This window comes from Sceloporus occidentalis, unplaced genomic scaffold (genome assembly GCF_023333645.1).
Source record: "Sceloporus occidentalis isolate IW3139 unplaced genomic scaffold, rSceOcc1.0.p SCAF_9, whole genome shotgun sequence".
In the NCBI taxonomy this organism is placed as follows: Eukaryota; Metazoa; Chordata; class Lepidosauria; order Squamata; family Phrynosomatidae; genus Sceloporus; species Sceloporus occidentalis.
This window is the reverse complement of record NW_028316989.1, coordinates 37,797,760-37,822,365: the sequence shown is the minus strand read 5'-3', so window position 1 is coordinate 37,822,365 and position 24,606 is coordinate 37,797,760. Positions and strand designations below refer to the sequence as shown.

Sequence of the window (24,606 nt, the reverse complement as noted above, 5' to 3'; positions counted from 1 at the left end):
CCTTTGCATTTGTGGCTTTGGTTATTTGCAGTTTTAACTGATATGCGCTCTCTAGGAATCTCTAGGTCCAGCAGGGCAATTCTTCCAGAAGTTGATCAGAGTTGTGCTGGAGAACCTAGAACTTCCTAGGGAAAACACTTCTCTAGACATTTGTAGGTCCCCAGCATGACTCTGTGATCGACTTCTGGCAGATGTTGACCACAGAGTTGCACTGGAGAACCTGGAAATTCCTAGAGAGGTGTTTTCTTAGGTACAAATAATAATGTTCTTTTATTAGTGGCTTTTCCACATTCAGGAGGGTCCTTCACCCCTAACTCCTGTGAATGTGGAGGGACCACTGTAAATATATCTGCTGTTTGGTTGACCAAAGGTAAATGTTTGTAATTTGCACAAATCAATGCTTATTTGCATTGTATTTAGAATGACTGCTCAAGTCAAGAGCTCATAGTACAACAGCAGAACATATCATGCAAAACACCAAACTGTGTCACTACTTCTCCGGTTGGAAGGATCACAGGTAGCAGGTGACAGGAAAGGCTGCTTTCCACCTAAAATCAAGGGGTCAAAACACTGGGACATTTTAGTTAGCAAGGAGGCCGACATCACCTGCCACCCACCTCTAGCTTCTCTGTTCTGCAAGAGCTTTACAGAAAATACCAATGTAGTTTGAAGGAAATAATGGTTTTTTCCAGCAACAATCATTTCTGAGCTGCTCTGTTGCACTGCAAAGTATGGCTTGATCTTAAAATAAATAACTAAATCCATTAGCTTTACAACAGTCAGATGTAATAGACAAAGAACAGTTATGGACCAGCAGAGCTGCTTGTATTTCTGGACTTTCACTGGAGACATATGCCTCCTCTTCAAAAATTTACCCCTACAGTACTGGCTGCTACCAATCTGGGTAGACAATACCAGTTTAAACAGACACACTGCACAGTTGCAGCACTTTGCTCCCACTTTAACTGCCATGGCTATGGGCCTGAACAGACAGGCCACAATAAAGCTGCTTTTCAGGTCACTTTGAAGGTATGCTGTTTAAGTGACACACATATCTTAAGAGGCCAGAAGCTGTACCAAAGCTGTGTTCTAGTCCTTAGGATTGGAGCGTGGCTTTGACGCAACTTCTGGCCTCTTAAGACGCATGCATCATTTCAAAAGCATACCTCCAAAGTGACCCAAAGCAGCTTTATTTTGACCTATATTGCATGGAATCCTGCAATTTTTAAAAAATACAACAAGTATTCTATTTATACTATTCAGCATCATCACAACAACAAATCTGGATATTGCAAATATCTTCTAATTAACTAATTCATACCAATTATCTTTTCAAAAGGATATCTTTTAAAAAAGGAATCCTGGGAGCTGTAATTTAGAGAAGCATTAAAGACAATTCTAAATACTGCACAAAACTATAAATCCCAGTATTCCTTAGGGTGCAGCCATGGCAGCGAAAGTGGTATCAAAGAGCGACAACTGGATATAAGGCAGATTGATAACAGATGTTTTCATTTCAGGTTCAACTAAATGCATTTGATCAAAGGTCACAGATTCAGCTAAGAAATTATGAGCATAGGCTTAAAATACTTAGAATACATTCAGATATTATTTTAATGTAATCTTCTTTTTTTAAAAAGAGAAATTTGATATAGCTGAACTTAAGCTGAACTTAATAATTAAAATTGACTTTAAAAATACATCTTGCCATGATGTAGCACAGCAAATGCAAGCAACTTGAAGCCAGTGTAGATTACTGTATAACTGCTTTGCATCCACTATTGGGGGGAAAGCAGGCTAGAAATAATAATAATAATAATAATAATAATAATAATAATAATAATAACAACAACAACAATAATAATACATCTCCTTTTTTCTGCACCTAATTCCACCTGTTTTCTACTAAAATATCTTTAGAAACTGCTTGAGCAAAGAGCATATATTTGAATGTCATCAGTTGGGGAGAGGGGTCACTTATTGACCAGTTATATTTATAGCACATTTCTCCTAAAGCGAATTTGGGGTAGTATATATGAAAATAAATAAATAAATGGCCAAATTCAACTCTCTAAACCACAGCTGCTCAACCAGGTTTCCACAAAAGGTCTCTAGATGTTCTGCGGAGATTGTAATTTTTTAACTACACAAATACTCACACACATGTATAATAACTAATTTGCAGGAGTTCATAGAAACTTGAAAATTATTTCTAGCGTTTCTCCATGTTTAAAAAATTGAGAAAGGTTGGTCTAAAGTTACCATCATACCATCCTGAATCACCTGGCTGTATTTTCTTTGCCCCCACTGGCTTTATGCAACCACAACAAACCATTCCAGCCACCAATAATACACATGTTGTATCACTTCACTCCCTCTCCAAGTATGGAAAAATGCTGTCATTTCTACAGCCGCTGCTGCCAAATCTGAAGCTGCCGCTTACTCAAGTCCATCTGAGCTCAGCTTATGGAATTATTTGAACTTCAGTGTTTACTTTAAAGGAAGTGGCTAATTACTCGATTGCAGCATGTGTAACCCTTGGTCATCATGCTCTTTCAGCTCAGAGACTTGGGACATTTCATTTTTTTCAAGGGTAGGAATCATGCACACATACCCAGATATGGATGGCTGCCATTCCCAACATCCCTCACCATTGGGCTGTTTTTCATTAGAAGTAGCCTCACCCACCCCAGTAAATGTTTCAGCATCCAGCAATGGATATACAATAAATCAGTGGTCTTTTCCAACTCAATGATTCTATGAAATGAGGCACTGGCAGTTTTCTAACAAGATGACAGACACACAAAGAAGACTGAGACTAATAGTACTGTAGAGTATCATTGGTGTTTTACTCAGAACACTGCAATAATGAGCTCTATGACAGGGGGTGATGGGAGTCTTGTTGTGGTTGTGTGCCTTCAAGTTGTTTCCGACTTATGGTTATCCTAAGCCCTATCACTGGATTTTCTGGGACTGAGAGTGCATGATTCAACCAAGGTAACCCAAAGGGCTTCCAAGGCTGAGTGGAGATTTAAACCCTGGTCTTTTGGGTCATGGTCCAATGATCAAGCCACTACAGCATGCTGCCTCTCAATGGAAGTCATAGTCTGACACATTTGAAAAGTACCAGGTTGGGTGAAGTTACCATGAGCTCTTCTGGCTCCTCAGCCTCAGCCTGTGAAACTGCCAGGGTACTCAGGGTGGGAGAGGGTGCACTGACCAGCCACAATTCACTGTTGATTTCACAAACGCACAAAGAGCCAAAGTGTGATATTGTGGTGGCAAGAGCCCCACGTATTATTGCAACCATAGTTTCCAAAGTCGATGTAAGTAGGTAAGGTAAAGGTATTCCCCTTTGACAAGGTTGTCAAGTCATGTCTGATCATCGGGGGTGATATTATCTCCAAAGAGCCAGCCTTGCCAGAGACAATTCTGTGATCGTGTGGCTAGCATGATTGCACAGAATGCTGTTTACCTTCCCACTGAAGTGGTACCTATTTATCTACTCACATTTGCATGCTTTCAAACTGCTACATTGGCAGAAGCTGGGACTAGTGATGGAAGCTCCATCATGTGGCACTCGGCTCTCGAACTGCCAACCTACCAATCTTGCAATTAATATTCAGTGTCTGAACCACTGGAGCCACTGCAGTCCGATTATATTCTGCACTATCCATGCCTCATCTGGAGTACTGCATTCGGTTCTGGTCACCTCATTTAAAGGAGAATATAGACAAGTTGGAGTGGGTTCAGAGAAGGGCTACAAGGATGAAAAGAAAGAGGTATGGAGAAGAAAACATATGAGAAGTTGAGGGAACTAGGCGTGTTCAGCTTGGGTGAGGGAAGACTAAAGGGAACTTCATGAGGGTAACAGTGGTTTAGCAATGGAGCCAAATATCTGGAGAGCTGATGGGGTCACTTTCTCTGGACATCTCCAAAAAGAGACTGGAGAGCTATCTTCTGGGGATGCACAAGCTGGAGTTCCTGCATTGGGCAGGGGAAATTGACGATGGCCCCTGAGGCCCAACTGTAATGATTCTATAATGCTGTACATCACACATGGCTCTATGATATGATTCTATCATTTTCAACAAGTAGTCCCCCCCCCCATAACACAGGTTGTATGGGGAAAACACACCTAATTTTGAAGCCAAAATACACATCTGAAAGAGCTCCAGGTGAAGGATTAAGCTTTAAAGAGAGAGAGAGAGATGCTCCCTGTGCATCCTGTTTCAATGGAACCTGATCACTTAAAACAGTTTTTGCTAGCAGTAGATATGAAGAGCGCTGCTTTTTTGTGACCACCTCAAATCCAGCCGATGTGGCCAGAAAAAAACAGGCGAGTATGCAAAAACAGATGTTCACAGTGTACAGCCTGTGGAGCACACGTTGCTTGCCCTGAATAACAGGCACAGATCCTCATCAGGGATGATTGTAGAGTTCTCCATCTTAGATGGAGCCATGTTTACAACAATGGGATTACTTTAATATATGTGAATCAAATTAATGAACTCAACACATCATTGCAGTACTTTTATTAGAAAGTCCATGTGGGAAATGTGGCTTTAGCAACTTAGCTATGAAACTCAGTGGCTGACATTGGACCCATCACTTTTTCTTTTAACCCATCCTATCTCACAAGGCTGTAAGATTAGTGAGTGGAAGCCATGTACACCATCCTGAGTTCCTGTGAAGGAGGTGACCCTAGGGGAGTCACACTCTCAGCCCCAGGTTTGCCTTAGGGTCACTATAAATCAGAAATTACTTGAAGGCACAAGACAGCAACATGCCTTCAAGTCACCTGTCAATTTATGGTGACCCCATCAATTTCATAGGATTTTCTTAGGCAAGGACCACTCAGAGATAGTTTTGCCAGTTCTTTCCTCTGAAATATACATTTAAGGAGAAGCAGGAAGACTATTTTCTACTGGGATGCTGGACCTACACACTTCCAACTGGGGCAGGGGACTGGATTAGATTACTTTTGAGAGCCCTTCCAACTCTAAGATTTTAACAGCAGCATGTGAGCTTAAGCATTTTGCTTGGATGCAATGGAACTATATCTGGAAAGATACAGACAAGCTGTTTATTAGCAAATGGTCCCAAGAGATCACTTAATCCATTTACTGTTCGGTAAGACAGCATCCTGAGTTATTACTGATGGAAGTAATTGCACTTTTGGGAGAAGGTTTGCTTTCCTGTAATAAATTTGCCATTAAGTGTCAGTGCATGAAATTCAGAGTGGCGGAAGAAAAGCAACTTTACAATGCTCTACAAGTAAATTATAAAGCACATCTACAAAGTCCCTTCACATACTTCAGGACTGCAGTGGACCAAGTCCACCAGTAGCAACTCATTTTACCAGCCACTACCACTATTCCTAGAGCTGCCACTGAAACACATTAGAAATTCTGGTGTCTCTCTATGATGGGCCTCCCACACCACAGAGTGGCTCCAAGAGTCATTTTGAGTGTTTCCTGCCATTCTGGTGCCATTCTTTCTAAGAGGGAGAGAAATTGGGACATTTGTGAAAGAAGCAAAAAAACAGATAGCAGCCACATGTGGCCTGCAGGAACATAGCCTGGCATACTGGATACTGAATCATATCTGAATGCCGGCTCTAATCCAGTGGTCTTCAATCTTGTTCTTGTTGTTGTGTGCGTTCAAGTAATTTCCAACTTCTGGCAACCCTAAGGGTTTCCTACCACACCACAGGGTTTTCTTGGCATGTTTCTTGAGAGGGGGTTTGCCGTTGTCATTCTCTGAGACTAAGAGCATGATTTGCCCAAGGTTACCTAGTGGGTTTACATGGCTGAGTCGTAATTCAAACCTTGGTCTCCAGAGTCCTAGTCCAATGCTCAAACCATTACACCAATTTCGAGAGGAAAGCCTAATATGTGCCCATCACTCTTTGAGCAAAGAGCCTTGTCTCTATGATCTGGTGCCCCTACATACTATCACATGACAATCCCCATGAATGATTTATTGCTGTTTATTGCCTGATTATTCCCAGGATAATGACATTTTAATTGCGATGTCATGTGAAAATGTTAATCGTGATTGCACGATTTTTACATGATTTTTGCTGTTTAAACCCCGATTTTTCCCGTGTGATAAAATTCATAGTGTGTTTCTGTATTCTGTTGTGTTTTTGCTGCTGAACATTCCAGTGATTTTTTTTTAAAAAAATCCCATACCACAGGCAAACAAAACTTCCTCCTTCAAGTACCCCAATGTTCTTTCTCTCTTACCAAACTTCAGTGTGAGCCAGTATCTTAAAAGGAAATGGCTTCCTGAAACTAATTACCACGGCACCATTAGCTGCCAAGCTGCATAGTCATTTGCCAAGTCCCCATTATGCTGTGTTCTCCCCACTTCTCCAACATTGTGCAAATCTGTTTATAATCATAACAAGACCACAAAAGTAGGAGTGGTGCCGATGTAACATTTAAAACATGAGTGCAAGTGATAGGATACATACAGAGAACATTTTTTTCGGGTTAGGTTTTGATTATTTTTTTGCTCATTATTTCGTGCCTCCTTGTGTGTGGTTCTACGAAAGGGATGCTGGTTGGCAACCACACTGCTGGGTGTATGGTTGTTGCAACCATTCCAATGAACTAGCATATGCAAAATAGATCCATTACTGTATTTTGTTCTCTCGGGAAGTAGGCAAACTGCCAAAAACTATTACACCACAATCCCAAGGTCTCACTGTCTGCCTCTTTCAGGCAAGCTTCGCTTCCTTTCTGTGTGCATTTCTGATCACGTGAGACCTTTGTGTGGTTGGCACTAAGTTGGCTCTTTGGACTGCACAGCATGCTGAAGTGCAACCAAGCAAAAAGTGATGGACTCATCATTTGCAGGCTACTTTCCAATGCAACAACAAACTTGCATTAAACTCTATGGGACCTATGTCTAAATAGTCATGCATAGGACAAGCATTGCTACCACCTTGGGCCTTCTCTCTCCTTGCTTTTTGACCTAGACTCTTAACATTTGGGGAACAAATGATGATGTACTGTGAGGACTGCAGCCTAGTGCAGGGCAACATTAATCCAGTCTAATGATACACAGGTTTGGGGCACATGCAATTTCCAGAGTCAAAACAGGCTTTTTGACACATGCATCTTGACTTACATCTCTTAATGCTGGGCTTTCAAATTCTCTGCCTTACTAGTCTCTTGGCCTTGGTAGTTTGCATTGCAAACAGGGGATAAATTATTATCCAGAATGGTTTATGCTTAATTCCTTAAAGTTATTTTATTTATTTAAATCAGGTGTCAAGATCAATAGGGAGGGAGGTAAAATTCAAAACATGCACAAAGCATCACATTAGGGAAATCTGGTCTACTTAACAGTTGCTCTCCAGTTTCAGACAGGAGTCTTTCCCACCCTCATCTACATCTACAAATGCCAAGAACGGAATCTGGAGCCTTTTTCATGCAAAGTGTGTGCTCCCCCCCAACACAACACACTTTTTGGTTTTTCTCTACCACAGTAATGGATGGAAAACTGTTTTTTAAAACAAGCAAACCAAAACCTAAAAGGGGGACCTGGCTTAGACCAAGTGAAGTTCAGAACTCAAAAAGTTTTTTGGCCTATGACTCCCAGAAGGAGGGTGTGGAATTTTGGGATTTGTAGTTTAAACAAGTCATTTGAAATGTGGTGCGAGAGGAGTGTTCTACCTTTTGACTGACAAAAAGGCAAATGAATGGCCTAACAGTAAATCAAACCTGTGCCCTCCCTAGACGCCAAGAGGACTACATTGAGACAGTCATACTTTGGACATGTCATGAGAAGCCATGTTTCACTAGAAAAGACAATAATGCTTGGTAAGGTGGAAGGCAATAGGAAAAGAGGAAGACTTGAGCAAGGCTGTTGATAACCAGGTGACTTGGAGGCCTCCCACAGGGTCACCATAACTCCATGTCCACTTGATGGCAATTAACAAATCTAAACAAATAACCTTTCTGAACTCTTTCCATACTCTTTGTCTATCCAGCTCCAGTGTTGCATATTCTGACTGGTACCAACTTTCCAGAGCAGAGGTCTTTACACAAAGACACAGCTTCTCTATCCTTCCCCTGTAAACTTGAAATCTATTAACTTGTATAAAAGAGAGGAAGTGTTGCTATTAGTCCTGAACTGAAATCTAAATGTTTTTTTAGCAGATGTATGCAAAACACATGTACTTAGGAGCCCTTGCCCTCCAGCACTTTGAAGAATGTTATCAGAGGAGAGTGAGCTCCACTGTTCAAGAATCCTTTATTGTTTTTCTTGTTACAAGTTCCTTTAGGGAGGTGGATGGAACTGTGAGTTTACTGATAATCCCCATAAAACAAACCTCTACTTGTACTTTAAAATAGAAAATGACATCAGAGGCAAATAATGAGGCTAGTTTGGGCCAGAATGCAAATATTACTATGCCTTGTCCTTATTTTCTTGATTGTGTCCTCTTCCAGTCAGCCTCTGGATGAACCTAAACCAGAGAAGGGAGGTTCCTGCAGGCAGAGTTTATCAGTTTTCCACCATCAATCATAGGCTTGAAACTCACTGCAAGGAGACTCACTGCAACCTTGTCTCCAGAGAATTCTTGCAATGGTAGCAGTATTAACATCATGAACATACTTATGGCATGCCTGTGGGCTTCATAATAAAATGTACATGATTGTAATTGTTAATAGAAGGGGGATCTACAACAAAATGTTTCAGTTTGGAGGTACTATAGCTATACTGGACCAGGCTGGGCAGTTGTCTATCCCATACACTCCTGGCACCTTTACACTCCTCTTGATGTACCCTTGCCCTTCTCCCTCTCTTCCCCCCCACTGCACTCCAGAAGCAGTTGTTGAGTCTCCCTTGTTGCACAGTGGTCTTCAGTAAGCTGGCCATTTCCCTCCTTTGACTTCAAGAAAGGCCCTCAGAAGCAAAAAGGAGAGTCCACCATTTGCCCCTGGACTCAGGAACACTTTGACTCAGGACGAATTGGAAAAGGAACCCTTGTTTCCAGACTCCTAGCCCAACACTCAAATCACTATGCCGCACTGGCTCTCAGTTATGGCACTAGCTGCAGTGTAAAATGTTCCTGGTAAGGCCAGACATGTTTTCTTTGAGGGTAGAGGTGGCTCTCCATATCCATGGATTTTTTATCCACCGATTCAACTATCCATGGGTTTGAAAATACTTCAAAAATGTGTAAATTCCAAAAACAAACCTTAATTTTTGCTACTTTATCTAAGAGACCCCATTTTACTTGAACATCCATGGATTTTGTTATCCTTCAGGGGCCCTGGAACCAAACTCCAGCAGATACCAAAGGCCCACTATACTCCATTCTAACCTCCCTCCACTGATTGACATTCAGTATCAGGAAACCACCAAGCATGCTTGATCCTCTTTAGCCACTTGTTAAATGCAAAGACCTTTAAAAAAAGTTTTGAAACTTTGAGGTTCCCTAGATCCGGCTAATACCTCCACATTGCTTCCCTATTGCATCAATTTGATTGTACAACCATCACCACTTAGAATGAGAAATCTGGCACAATGTGAAGTTGAAGGCTTTCATGGCTGGCATCCATAGGTTTTTGTGGGTTTTTTGGGCTATGGCCATGGTCTAGAAGAGTTTATTCCTGACGTTTTGCCAGCATCTGTGGCTGGCATCTTCAGAGAAATTTGGCACAGTTTAGGCTGCAGAAACACAGCAGAAATAATCCCGTTTGGCACCACTTTCACAGCCATGATTGAGTGGCATTGTAGTTTTGGGAGACATTTAGCATGCTCTATCAGAGAGCTCTAGTGCCACATCAAACTACAAACCCTATAATTCCATAGCATGGAGCCAGGGCAGTTAAAGCGGTGTCAAAACGGATTATTTCTGCAGTGCAGATGCAGCCTACATCCTGGAAGCCAACAATAAACAAAACACTCCCTAGGAGAAGCCCAGAGTCTCATGGAAACATTTCGAGTATGTACACATTTGCACAGCAAACAGAGTGCAGAGTCCCTAAGGAGCTGTTGTCATTCAAGTGCTGTTCTGGCAGCAAACATACCTCTCCAGTGCATTTTATTTCCTGCTTCCCATCGGCTGGAAACCTCTTTGCTTTAAAGGGACAGAACACACCTAGCCCATCACTAGCCACACCGGCATTCTTTTGCCATGATACACATTTAGAAATTACATACCTGTGCAGCTTTTAAGTCACGTAAACTAGAAACCACAAATTGGAAATTGGAGTAATAAACAAGCAAACAAGCCAAAGAGGACCATCTGGATTCCAGGGCCTCGCCCTATCCCATCCACCACCACCCCCTTGGCTAAAATTTTAGGAATGTTTTGTCTGAAAGGATAACTTTTGACATTCTTTAACTCTCCTGGAGGTTTTCTGAGAGATCAAAGGAATGCAAACACCATGTCTTGCGTGACAATTTGTTGTTGCTGTTGTGTTTTGGCTTATGGCGACCCTAAAGCAAACCTATTATGGAGTTTTCTTGGCAAGATTTGTTCAGAGGTGGTTTGCCTTTGCTTGCCCCCAAGGCTGAGAACATGTAACTTGCCCAAGGTCAACCAGTGGCTTTCATGGCTGAGCCAGAAATCGAACTCAGATCTCCAGTCACAGTCCTACACTCAAACCACTATGCCACATTAGCTCTCAGAGCTTTACGTGATAATATCTCAGTGATAGAAGTTGTTTTAATGTTCAGGCATATCTACACCAAGAGATGGTGTGGTGGTTTGTGTGCTGGGCTAGGATTTGGGAGACCACACTATAAAAATAATGTAATTTGATACCGTTCTAACTGCCATGGCTTAATGCTATGGAATTATGAGATTTATAGTTTTGAGTGATATTTAGCCTTCTCTGTCAGAAAGTTCTAGTACCACAACAAACTACAAATCCAAGGATTCCATAGGACGGAGCCATGGCAATTGGAGAGGTGTCAAAGTGTATTAATTCTGCAATGTGGTTGCAGCCCAGAATTCAAATCCCCTCTCAGCTATGGAAAGCCAATGGGTGACCTTGGACATATCACACTCTCTCAGCCTCAGATAATGTGCCAAGAAACCCCTAGAATAGGGCTTGCATAAGTCTGAATTCACTGGAGAGTGCATAACAACATCTGCACCATAAGCTTGGAGTGATTTTGTACCATTTTAAACTGTCCTGTCAACTGTTGGGAAGCAAACATGACTAAGAGGTGGTGCTTGGCCCATAGAGAGCTTTATGGCTGCCTCAAAACTTGAACACAGGTCCTAGTTGGTACTAAAGTTTTCTACCACAGAGGAACCAATAGGGTGATCTTGAGAAATTCACCTCCTCCATTCCTCGTTTCATAAGTGAAACAAGGTTGTTGCAAATTTGTAAGAGCACCTGCTACAAAATGTGTGGCATGTTCAATTTGCCATATAAACATCAACAAAACCATCAGGTACTTTTTGGTTGAGTTTTTTAAAAGGTTTTGATTGATTGTGCAGCCTTTGATGGTGCAACCAATGGAGAAGTCCAGCAACTTTGGTGGAACCCGGGTAACAGGGTGACCAAATGTTCTGACTGCAAAGGAGGACAAGGCACCACAAAACGTAGAACATCCAAGAAAATGGAGGGCATACCAACATAAAAGCTCAAAACACTCATAGAAATATAAATTCATGCTTCTCAGTCATGCTCAAAATGAAGAACATTTGGTAATTGCTCCTGGCCAAAAGGAGGAAACGGAAGATATGTCCTGGAAAAGGAGGGTGTCTGGTCACCTTGGATGATAAGCATGGTGAGGAATATGTACAGAAACATCAACTACACAGTTGCAGAAAGGAATCTGTACATGGAAAGTTTTCTTGACACTCCAATTTGCTCATAGCAATGAAACCAAAATGCAGTGCCAGAACCTGAAACTGAACTTTTGAGATCTTGCAGAGGTCCACATCTTGGCAGCGGGATCAATGCTGACCCCTCTCTCTGACTCCTCCACTCAGCATCCTACTGTTGCCGCATCACCTGCCTGCCCCAAAATAAGAGCCTCAAAGAGAAGGAATGGAAACCTCTGCTCATCTTGTCATTTTCTTTCTGGACACTGCAGAGCAAGGAAATAAGCAGTTATGCAGCCCATATTCGGAAAGGAGACCCACATAATGTCATCTTTCCAAACCCAGCTCCACAAGGAAGAAATCAACATGCTGGGTAGGGAGTAGGGGTTTGAGCAGCGGACTATGACTGGGGACCAGGGTTTGAACTGGCCATAGAAACTCACTGGGTGACCCTGGGGCACGTCCCACTCTCTCAGCCTCAGAGGAAGGCAACAGCAAAAACTCCTCTAAACAAATCTTGCCAAGAAACTCCATGATAGGCTTGTCATAAGTGAGAAACAACTCGAAGGCACAGACTACAGTTGCATCAACCAGCCTTCAGAACAAAGAACTAGGGGAAAAACAGATGTAGGAACTGAAATGAACCCATCTGGTGAACATATCCTTTCTCACTACTAGATCTTGGAAAAACATACCTTTCACATTTTAATTTATCGCATAATATCCTTCACCATAAAAATGGCATCCAGATAAATAAGATGGGAAAACATAATGTGGGGAAAAAAAGGATGGGAAGCGATCCTATATACTAGCCTGCCCAGCTTAATGTTGTTATTCTGTGCCAGTAAGTGATGATATTGCCTTCTAGATGATCCTGCAGCCAACATCTGGAGGGCATCAGGCAGGCGAAGGTTATTCTAAGCTAGGCAGCAGTTGCTCTGCCAAGTTTCTATCAGGCACCTTTCAGGCAAATGAACCTGGAGTCACTGGAGGCTAAACACTGGAGCTTCGCCATGTCAGACATGTGCCTCATCATTCAGTACTGTCAAAAGCAGGAATTCCCATTCCTTTCTCCAGCACCATCCTCCCTATTTGTCAGTAAAAAATAGTGGGCCCTTTGCATTTGCTGAGGTTAGGGACATAGGACCCCTGTGAAAGTGAGGGGAAAAACACAATTAAAAGAAAAGTAACCAAGAGACAACCTCTCTAGGAATTTCTAGGTCTTCCAACATGACTCTGTGGTCACCATCTGCCAGAAGGTGATCACAGAATCACACTGCAGGACCTACAAATGCCTAGATAATGTTTTCTCTAGTAATCTCCAGGTCCTGCAGTGCAACTCTATGGTCAGTTTCTGGCAGAATTACGCTTGAGGACCTAGCAATTTCTGGACAGTATGTATTAATCAAATCCACAAATAATCAAATCTACAAAAGTCAAAGCTGCAAATGTGGAAGGCCAACTGTGGAGGGCACACGTTTACCACAAAATGAAATGGTTGTACACAGCAGTCAGGTCAAGAGCAAGCAGTACAACAATGACAACTTCACCAAAATGAAAATATGCTCATCCAGCTCCAGGGTCTTTTAAGAGAACCCAAATGGCATAATGGTTTGAGTATTGGCCTATAAGTCTGGAGACCAGGATTTGAATCTGTTGAGCCATGAAACCCACTGGTTGGCTCTGGGCAAGTCACACTCTCTCAACCTCAGCGGATGGCAATGGCAACCCTCCTCTGAAGAAATTTGCCAAGAAAGCCACATGAGTTTGAATACCCACTTGGCCATGGAAACCTACTGGGTGACCCTGGCCAAGTCACTCACTTAAGCCTGCAAAGTCATTGCAAGTCAGAAATGACTTGAAGGCACACAACACACACACATAGAAAGAAATACAGTGATTCTTCCACATTTGCTGGAGTTAGGGTTGAAAGGCCCTGGTGAATGTAGAAAAACCGCAAATAAATAAACACCACTATACTTTTTGCCTAAGAGAACACCTCTCTAGGAATCTCCAGGTCCTTCAAGGCAACTTTATGGTCAACATTTGCCAGAAGCTGATCACAGAATGAATTTGGAGGACTTACAAATGCCTAGAGAAGTGCTTTCTCTGAGAACTTCTAGGTTCTCCAGCACAACTCTATATAGGGTCAACGTCCAGCAGAATTATGCTGGAAGACCTAGAGATAACCTATTAATCGAAAGCACAAATAATCAAATCCGCAAAAGTCAGAGCTGCAAATGTGGAGAGCCAATTGTATGTATACAGCAAGAGATTCTCAGCAACAAATCACTGTGAACAGTGCTAAAGATCAGGCACTAAAGAGCACACTGTCTCAACCAGAAAGTTACAAACAGCAAACAGGTCTCCTTTTTCTTTAAGGCAGTTCAGGCGCACACCAAAGTTAAAAGTCACTCAGTTTTCAGAGAGGAAGGAAGTTTCCCAGGGAGGAGGAGGAGGAGGGAGGGTTGGACTTGACTGACAAGTCAGAGGAGGAGGAAACCCTTTACTGCTGGGGGGAGAATGCGTTCATGGTGACAAAGGGTGGAGTGGATTTCCTGGGTGTGGATTTCCACCCCCCCCCCCAGCTTTCAGAAAAACAGCTGTAGGGAATGGAGGAAGAGGGATGGTGGGGAGAAGTGGAGTTTTACCCACGCAACCCCAAATCCTCTTCCAACTCTACGATTTTAGGTCTCTCTCCCTTGCCTCCCTGTCACTCCCAAACTGCAGCTATAGGCTGGATCCGCACTTAATGTGACTAATTTAAAAGCACAGCCTGCAACAGTTTCCCCTTCTCAGCTCTTTCAAAGGTTGCATCCCCACTGGGGCGATATTCCGTCTTGAGACCACTTTGACTGCCCTGGCTCTCTGCTGGAGAGAAGTAATCTGGTTTGACGCCACTTTAACTGCCACGGCTCAAGCTTATAGCAATAGCATTTACATTTCTATACTGCTTAACACAGAACGGTCTACACTGTGTAAGTTAATTTTAGCGATCTCTGAAGGATGCCAAGCTGAGTCGACCCTGGAGCCCTGGGATCGAACTCACAACCTTGTGGCTGCAATATTGGTTGCAGGACTGGGGTTTAACCAGGGCTTCTTTAGGATCCTGGGAAAGGTAGCTCCGCTCTGGTGCCCCAACAAACTACACTCCCCAGAATCCCATAGCCTTGAGCCATGGCAGTTAAAGCGGTGTCAAACCAGATTATTTCTCCAGTGCAGATTGAGACTTTGCCTTCCAGCTGCTCTTGGCAATCTAGCAGATTATGTCATTCACTGGGTTCCTCTCACTAGATTCCCCTGGCTGCGTCCCTTCCAGACATGACCGACTGCAGCTCCCATCACTCCTCTGGGTGTAGGTATATATGTTCATATGTATATGGGTATGTGTATGTGTGCGCATATATATGTGTATGTGTGGATATGTATAGCGTGTATGTGTATATATATATATATGTATGTATGTGTGTATGTATATATGTGTGCATTTGTAAATGGCTATGTGTATGTGTGCACGTATATATATGTGTGTGTGTATATATGTGTCTGTGTGTATATGTGTATGTAAATTAGTATGTGTATATGTGCATGTAAGCATATGTGTACGTGTGTGCATATGTATATATGTATGTGCGTATGTACATGTGTGTGTAAATGAGTATGTGTGTATATGTATGCATATGTGTGAGCATATACATGTATGTGTGTATATGTATGTGTATGTATATGTGTATGTTCGTGCGTATATATGTGAATGTGTTATATGTCTATGTGTGTGTGTATATATGCTCTGAGGGGAAGGCAATGACAAACCCCCTCTGAAGAAATTTACCAAGGGTCCCCTTTGAGGGGGCCATAAGCCGGAAACAACTTGAAGGCACACGACAACAACAACAATAACAACAACAACAAGAAACGTATGCCTATGGTGTGGGTGGGGTTGTATTGTGTGCCTCCAGGTCTGCCACAATCTGCAAATCTGGGTGCAGAGAGATCTTGATTCCAGAGACTGACAACTGTTTCCTCTTCTCGGCTCTTTCATAGGCTCAGTCCACACTGGAGTGTTAATCCGGTTTGGTACCGCTTTGACTGCCCTGGCTCCCTGCTGGGGAATTCTGGGAATGGCCGTGTGTGTCACAACCAACGACCATGCCCAGAATCCCCCAGCAGGGAGCCAGGGCAGTCAAAGCGGTACCAAACCGGATTAACACTCCAGTGCGGATGCAGCCACACTCTGCTGAGAGAGAGAGAGAGAGAGAGAGAGAGAGAGGCAGAAGAGACTCCCCTCCAAACCGCGAAGGGACTCACCTGACCCTGAGAGGCTTCCGTCCAGCCGCCCAGCAGCCGCTCATAGTGAGCCTACGCTGCTGACTCGCAGCTCGTCGCTCGTCACCGCCCGGCTACTGCGCCTGCGCGGCTGCTTCCTCCGCGGCGTAAAGGCCCAGGAGCATTGTGGGAATCGTAGTCCGGCTGTAGTCCACGCCCCAGAGCCTGGAATGGAGGCTCTCATCAGGGTTGGGTTTAGAGAGGGAGTGATTCATCACAACCAAACTGGGGGTGATGGGCTTGGCTTTTAAAGCCTGGGCTAAGACAATGCCACTGCGTCCTCCTCCTAAGCAAAAGCAAGGGCCAGGCTCAGGAAGCTGTAGGAGGACATGCAAGAGAAATGGAGGACATCATGGCCCCATAAAAAGCTAATGAAATAAAATAAATGATAAAGAAAGAAAATTCAAAATGACCTGAAGAGACCAGAAAGCTGGGCCAAAGCTAACAAAATGATATTCCACACAGAGAAATGTTTGTAAGGTCTTGCACCTAGGGCAGAAAAATGAAATGCATAGATATAGGATTATGGGGGACACCTGGTTTAAGGAGGCTCCATGTGAAAGGGATCTAGGAGGCCAAGTAGACCACAAGTTGAACATGAGTCAACAGTGTGATGCAGCAGCTAACAAGGCCAATGCGATTCTAAGCTGCATCAATAGAAGTATAGTGTCTAGATCAAGGGAAGTAATAGTGCCACTCTATTCTGCTCTGGTCAGGCCCCACCTGGAATACTGTGTCCAGTTCTGAGCACCACAAGTCAAAAAGGATGTGGAGAAACTGGAGCGTGTCCAAAGGAGAGCGACTAAAATGGAGAAGGGTCTGGAAACCATTAAACCGTATGAAGAATGACGCAGGGAACTGGGGATGTTTAGTTTGGAGAAGAGAAAGTTAAGAGGTGATATGGTAGTCCTGTTTTAGTACTTGAAGGAGTGTCCTATTGAGGAGGGAGCAAGCTTTTTTCTGCTGTCCCAGAGAACAGGACCCGGATCAATGGATGCAAGCTACAGGAAAAGAGATTCCACCTCAACATTAGGAGGAACTTCCTGACAGTAAAGGCTGTTCAACAGTGGAAGACACTCCCTCGGAGAGTGGTGGAATCTTCCTTGGAGGTCTTTAAGCAGAGGCTAGATGGCCATCTGTCAGGGATGCTTTGGTTGAGAGTTCCTGCATGGCAGAATGGGGGTGGACTGCATGGCCCTTGTGGTCTCTTCCAACTCTACGATTCTATGACCTTGGACCAGTTGCTTGGCCTGAAATACCAGCTTATACAGGCGGGTTACAAACCGCCAAAAATACGTATGGAATATGTATTAGGGTTAGGAAGGGATGGTGCTTCCGCACCCCCCTAACCCTAGTACATATTCCATACGTACAACATGGTGGCACCCCTTCCACATGGGGGCCGCCATGTTTACGTATCGGATGCTGTGCGTCCACACATGTCGCGGCGTCTATGACGTCGCGAGTCCGCCCCTGGCGCCTCGCGACGTCATAGAGGCGCCGCTTAAAGAAGCTCCATTTTGGAGCTTCTTTTTCGGTCCGTGCGGGAGCCGCACGGTGTGGCTGCTGCGGCTCACGCACAGAGCAAACGGCGGCGGCAGCAGACCACCTCAAAGCGGCGGTTTATAACCCGCCACAGTTGTTGTGAGGACAAATGAGGGAAAGGGAGAGCCATGTATGCCATCATGTTAACTGGAGTGAAGGCAGAACATGAATGTAACAAACGACTGCATACACTGCAGCTAAGGAATTGAGGGCTTGCACTTGCTGCAGAGCTCTGCTGCCCTGATGGACTACAGTTCCCATAATACGATAGCACTGAACCACGGTAGTTAAAGTGTTGTCAAACTGGATTATTTCTCCTGTGCGGACGCAGCCTCTGATGTTGTTTGGCCATGCGTGTCCTGGTTTTCATCTGAGAAATGTCGGAGAGCATGTTATTAATGAAGCTGGACTTCTTTCCCCCCAGCTGGAAGGGGAGAGTCCAACATGAAGGATAAAGCTATCTTAGAGCCCTTTGTTCCACCACATGAAGCATCCTCTGTATGCTGAACCAAGGGTTTTCTGCCACAGATCCGCTTGGGTTGTATAAAGGCTGTGAGCATTTCACTTGAGAATGATCAGGGTGAGGGATGCCACAGAGCAAAGCTGAGTACTTCTGGCACCCAGCCCATGGCTTGAATGAAGAGAGACTTTTGTCTGCTCCCGAACATGCCTGCCATTGTGCCGAGTGCCATTATAATTCTGCAGTGCTCCTTGAAAAACCAGGCTTCCCAAAACTTATAGGGAAATGTTTCAATGAGACAGGCCTGCTTCTTCAAGGGACAGACCCAGCAGCAGAAGACAGCAACTGTAAAGACTTAAAAGAAAAAAGGTGCTTGGAAAAGAGGAAACGTTTTAAATTTCTGGAAGAGATATGTCCCTAGATGCAGTATTGTTATGTATCTCCATAACTGCAGGCTTATCCCAGTAATTTTAAATTGTGAATGGAGACGTTCCATTTTAAAGGGAGACTGATTTAAAATGTGTACTGCATATATACTCATTTATAAGTCTAGAAATTTAGGTAAAACAATTGACCCAAAAATCCTGAGTCAACTTATCCATGGATCAATGTTGGTACTACCACGATTATTGCAGAATTGGCCCTGGTGTGATCATCTCCATTGTTAAAACCATTGTACAGTGCTATTGAACCAGTTAAGAATAGCTGGGGTGATGTCCACATACCCTCCATGTCTCTCAGTTTGGTAGGGATAGTCCTAATTCACATTTCGGTGTCAGACCTTGCAGAAGTTATTTTTCCCCAATATAACTCCCAAGTTTTCACAGCTGATACTGATTTTGGAAAACAGCATTTCTAATTGGGTAGCATGGAGTTTCATTTTAGAAAAGCATCAGCCTAGGAAAGAGTTAAAGAGAATTGATCTTTCTGATCATTATAGGACTGTTTTCATTGCACTGACGTTTTTGAGAAGTGAGTCCTTATTATGTATATTCAATCACAAACAATCTTTCTAATCCATATCAGGAAAGGCTACAACAGATGGTTGGAGATCTGAGTACCACAATGTTATAGCGAATGCCAGTAACTACTGAGTGTTGCCATTCCTGTAATTTTAAATGACGACTTAATTCTGCTTAAATTTTAATGAGTAAGAAACCCATATGTCTCTTTATATGCATAGTACTCTGATTTATTATGCTTGTGGTTCATTACAATTTTTCATATTTATAGTTTATGTATGTAAATGAACCATGTTTACTGCTTCGTATGGCCATTGAGAGCCAGTGTGGCGTAGTGGTTTGAGCATTGGACTATGACTCTGGAGATCAGGGTTCAATTCCCGCTTGAGCATTAAAAACCCACTGGGCGACCTCGGTCAAATCACACACTCTCAGCCTCAGAGGATTGCAATGGTAAACCCCTTCTGAAGAAATTTGCCAAAAAACAAAAACAAACCCCATGATAGGATCGTCATAAGTCAAAAATGACTTGGAGCCACCAAACGACAACAAATGGCCATTCTTTTAACAGTTTTAAAAGACCACTTCCTTTTCTTTTTATACAACCTATATGCAAGCTGTGCAAGCCTTATAATTAATTAAAATCCATTTACTTTCTTTGTCAGCCTAGAAGGGCTCTCAGAGACGCTTCCATAAGTTAAATAAGAACAAGAGCAAACCATTAAAACAGCCTCTGCCACATAGATGGAGATAGGACCATGGTGAGATGCACATCAATGTTGTGTAGCGAACAGGAAGAGGATTCACTGAATGTGAATTCCAAGATCAAGTGCTGGGTGGGGAGAGATGCATCTATGCTCTTTGAAGACTGAATATCTTCATGGGTGAAGACAGAAGTGAGACATGTATTAGCATTTATTGTAAATGACATGTTTCACTGCCTCCCTTGTAATGAAGTCATCTATAATGTGTCTCCCTAAAGAGAGGTTCAGTTTAATTAAATGACTCCATGGTTCATTATACATCAATGATGGGAACATCTCTTTGATGTTTACCACACTGGCTTTATGTGTTGATCTGGCTTTGAAGTGGCACCGTGCCTTTTCGTTGGGCTCATTTTTAAAGAGGGACAGACCTCCAAAGGTTGCTCTGTGATGCTGCTCTACTATAGTTGAGACCTTTGATCATAATGTTGTCCAAAATTGTTTGTAGGAAAGGATTGGACAGGTAGGTTTGTCTTGGGGGGGAGAGGCAGTTGTATCTTCTGTTTCAGACTATTGGCGGTGCAAGGTTTGACAGTTTTAGGCTCTTGATTTAATTTTCTCGTAGATGTGTAAAGGTAGCCCTGCTGCATTGGCTACATCTTTCGGGACTCATTTTGCTGAACGGGCACTGGACTGGTTCTCATCCAGTTCTGTTCTAATCGCACTGTTTTAATAAGGTTCAATATTTGTTGTTGTTGTTGTGTGCCTTCAAGTTGTTTCTTATGATGACCCTAAGGAGTTTACTTGGCGGGTTTCTTCGGAGGACGTCTGCTATTGCCTTCGTCTGAGGCGAAAGAGTGTGACTTGCCAAAAGTCACCCAGTGGGTTTCATGGCTGAGCCAGCATTTGAACCCTGATCTCCAGAGTCCTAGTCCAACATTCAAACCACTACACTACGGTGAAAGCTGAACATTCATCTTCTCCAATGTGTCTGTTAAAAACCCATGAGGAGCCTTGTCAAAGATAGGTGACTACCATAACAAGTGCATAGGTAGTAGTCCTGTTAGCCAGAAGCAAAAACAATCCACATTAGTGTAATATCTTTATTAGGACAACCCCAAAGGCACAAAAAAGTCTGAACTTTCCATATCTCTTTATCTGGCAGGATATTACAAAAAGCAGGGTTGGCAGTGCCAGCCTTTCCATTGAGGGAGGATGAAGTGACTGCCTCAGGCAGCAGATCTGAGGTATCATGAAAGAGATACAAACAGTTGTCTTAATTTGCAGTGATTATAATATCTAATCCATTTATATAATCTGCTTCCATATTATATGTAGGCATATGTCAGTTAAAGTCTCTGACTGTGAAGTTCTTTTTTACAAAGGCCTATTCTGCCCACCCACTCCCATTTTCCTCCTTGTTGTCTGTCCAGCTGTAAGTTTCTTAGTGGCCTCAGCATTGTAAGGATGATGAAGGAGGGCTGGAGAAACACGACTTGCAGTGTCAGACTGGAGCAGTATTAAACAATGAAATAAAATCTGAGCTGAGAAAGAATAGGTTTCTACTCTACCTAACCCACACTAGCTGTAGAATTCAAAGACATAGCTGTGTTAGTCTGGATCAGTATGCAATGGGATTTTATAGCAGCTCTGAGACTACCTGCGTAGGGGCGTTAATAGGGGGTGCAAAGGGGCATAGAGAGCACTAGATGGCAATTCAATGTGGGTGACACCCAATGGGGCAGTCACTCAGTGTCTGTCCCAAGACACACACACCTCTCTGCCAGCCAAGGCCAGTGGCATCACTAGGGTTGGTGCCACTCAGTGCAGTAACTCCTGGTGTCATCCCACTTCACTGACCTCTCCCCATCCCACATCATACAGAATCCATAGCCATGTTCTTTGTAGTAATGTTACTCATTAATTAAAATTACCATATATACTCATCTATAAGCCTAAAAGAAGTGGTACTTATTTTATCTACTTGCATTTGCATGCTTCTGAACTGCTAGGTTGGCAGAAGCTTGGACTAGTGACAGGAGCTCACCCCATCATGCAGCACTCAGGCCCTGAACTGCCAACCTTCTGATCTTCCAGTCATCAGAATTGGCGTCTTAACCACTAAACCACCACATCTGTCTGGCAGGAAAAAACCAGCAAAATTAAAATGATGCCTTCAAATGACAATGTCATGTGCACAACCTAAATATATTTATAGGTACACAGTGAAGCTTTGGTTAAAATGTGATGTTGTGAAAAATTTTTTAAAGAATAAAAATTTCAAAAATTTCACTTTTTTTAAATTAAAAATTTGAAATTTGAAATGTGAAATTTTAATTTTAATTTTAAAAAATCCTGGGGCCACTCCCACTGAGTTTCTCCCCCACTCCCCCCCCCTTAAAGCATTTTAAAGGGAAGCAGATGAATGCCAGAAGCCTGCTTCTGCCCAAAGCTAGGTGTTTGAGGTGCAGTGGGGTCACCCCCCTTTTAGGGTGTCACCTGGTGCGATCTGCCCCCCTGCATCCTTGAAGTGATGCCACTGCATCTAAGCCCAGCATCCCCTCCATCTCTCCCTTTGGAACTACCAATCCCAGAGTGCTCAGCCTTGCAAGGGATGCTGCGCAACCGCCTGGGCTTGGAGAGCTGGAGCGCCTTGGCTGTTGACAGCCGTCTCTTTGGCATCTTCTTCCAAGGCGGATCGCAGGGAGCAGAGCATCTTCCACCCGCAGGAGGCCAGGCAGCAGTGCCTAGTGGTGAGTGAGCCTTCCGATTCCCCCTCCCCAGCCCCTGATCCCTATCAGATCTTTGCCTCCAGCCTTGCTCCTTGGCTTACTCCGACTGGAAGGCAGGCTGAGCCCATCTCCCCCCTCACCTCAAAGGAGGACAGGGGGCTGCAAAATGGAGGACCTTCCAGGAAAAATGGGGGACATCCTTTCCTCTCCTCCCCCCCCCCCCCAACTAAAGTGGAAAATACTCCTGGAAAGACAGATGCAACATGCTTCTGAGTCATGCTCAAAATGGAGGGTATTTGGGGATTGCCTCCTGGAGGACAGGAGGTTGAAGTGGAGGACATGTCCTGGAAAATGAGGATGTCTGGCTAGCCCCCTCCCCCTGCATGGATGCTTGGAAAGAGGAGAGAGGGAACATAGGCACAGAGAGGAGGAGGGATGGAGGGTGAGGACCACAGCAAGCAACACCTCCATCAGCATCACTGCCTCCCTTTAGCATCTCTTTGGCTCCTGCCCAGGCTTCTTGGGTCTGTGCCCTCCTAGATGCCCTCTTAGAAACCAGGATGGTGGCCCAAGATCTAGAGGGCTGAGCCACAAAGCCGGAGTAGCCAAGGCTAGCATCTGTTGCAAGGATGCTTGCTTGGCCTTTCTGTCTGTCTGTCTTTCTTTTTCAATGGGGTCTTTGCTGCAGCCATAACTCAGGGAGGAGGGATGGTGGGTGTTAGGCGAGGCCTTCCATGGTTCTTTTGCAAAAGGTAGGCTCGAACCAGAGATAAGCAAAGGGATGTGGAGGCAAGAATATTCATTCCCTGGATAGTCTCCTGTCACCGCACCCAAACTCAGTAATGTTTTCAAAACACCAGCAATTTTGGTTATGGGAAGAAGGAGTGAAAAGGGTTTCTGGCCCTTTCTTCTTCAGCAGGTGCTTTCTATGCGGCAAGGAGCGGGTTCCTTTTTAACATTGCTCAGGGTGACCAGATGTCCTCACTGCAAAGGAGGACAAGGCACAGCAAAATGGAGGACATTCCAGGAAGATGGAGGCCATTCCAAAAGAAAGGCTGGAAACACTCCTATAAATATAAACGCATGCATGCTTCTGAGTCAGGCTCCAAAAGGAGGACAGTTTGAAATCCCCTCCTGGACAGAAGGTTGAACTGTAGGGCATGCCCTGGAAAAGGAGGACCTCTGGTCACCCTGACAGTGCAGCTTATATGCAGCCTTTCCTAGGAAAGAAACCTCAAGGAGGTTGTCATTCTTTTTTCGTGGTGCAAGAAGATACAGGATTGCCATTCTATTGTAACCGGGGTTGTTCCTTAATAAATCAGGTTAAATTTGCCATCTAATGTTGCTAATTTATATATATATATATATATATATATATATATATGATGATAGTCGTAACCATCGCATGTAGAAAATGAGAAGCAAAATGGGGCAGTAGTGCTTTATAGTACTTAATGGGTGAGGCTATTCAACTTCTTCATCAGTGACTTGGATGACAGAATTTATCACACTTATCAGATTTGCAGATGACACCAAATTAGGAGGAGTAGCTAATACCTGAGAGGACAGGATCAAAATTCAAAATGACCTGAATAGACTAGAAAGCTGGGCCAAAGCTAACAAAATGAAATTCAACACGGAGAAATGTAAGGTACTGCACTTAGGGCGGGAAAATGAAATGCACAGATATAGGATGGAGGCCACCTGGCTGAACAAAACTACATGTGAAAAGGATTTAGGAGTCCATGTAGACCACAAGTTGAACAACAGTGTGATGTGGCAGCTAAAAAGGCCAATGCAATTTTAGGCTGCATCAATAGAAGTATAGTGTCTAGATCAAGAGAAGTAATAGTGCCACTCTATTCTACTTTGGTCAGGCCCGCCTGGAATACCGTGTCCAGTTCTGGGCACCACAGTTTGAAAAGGATGTTGAGAAACTGGAGCATGTCCAAAGGAGGGTGACTAAAATTGTAGGAAGGGTCTAGAAACTATGCTCTATGAGAAATGACTAAGAGAGCTGGGGATGTTTAGCCTGGAGAAGAGAAGGTTAAGAGGTGGTATGATAGCCCTG

The 24,606-nt window shown here is 43.6% G+C and overlaps 2 protein-coding genes across 2 annotated transcripts in view; one reads left to right on the top strand and one right to left on the bottom strand.

Moving 5' to 3' along the window:
* The window catches only part of LOC149307296 (tropomodulin-3-like), a 47,523-nt gene extending 31,325 nt beyond the window's left edge, over positions 1–16,198 (bottom strand). The window contains exon 1 of the mRNA XM_089538303.1: positions 16,115–16,198. The gene's annotated coding sequence lies outside the window, so the exon portion shown is untranslated. The remainder of the gene's footprint in view (positions 1–16,114) is intronic.
* Positions 16,199–22,399: 6,201 nt separating this feature from the next.
* The window catches only part of LOC149307295 (tropomodulin-2), a 39,435-nt gene continuing 37,228 nt past the window's right edge, over positions 22,400–24,606 (top strand). Inside the window, exon 1 of the mRNA XM_089538833.1 lies at positions 22,400–22,556. The gene's annotated coding sequence lies outside the window, so the exon portion shown is untranslated. The remainder of the gene's footprint in view (positions 22,557–24,606) is intronic.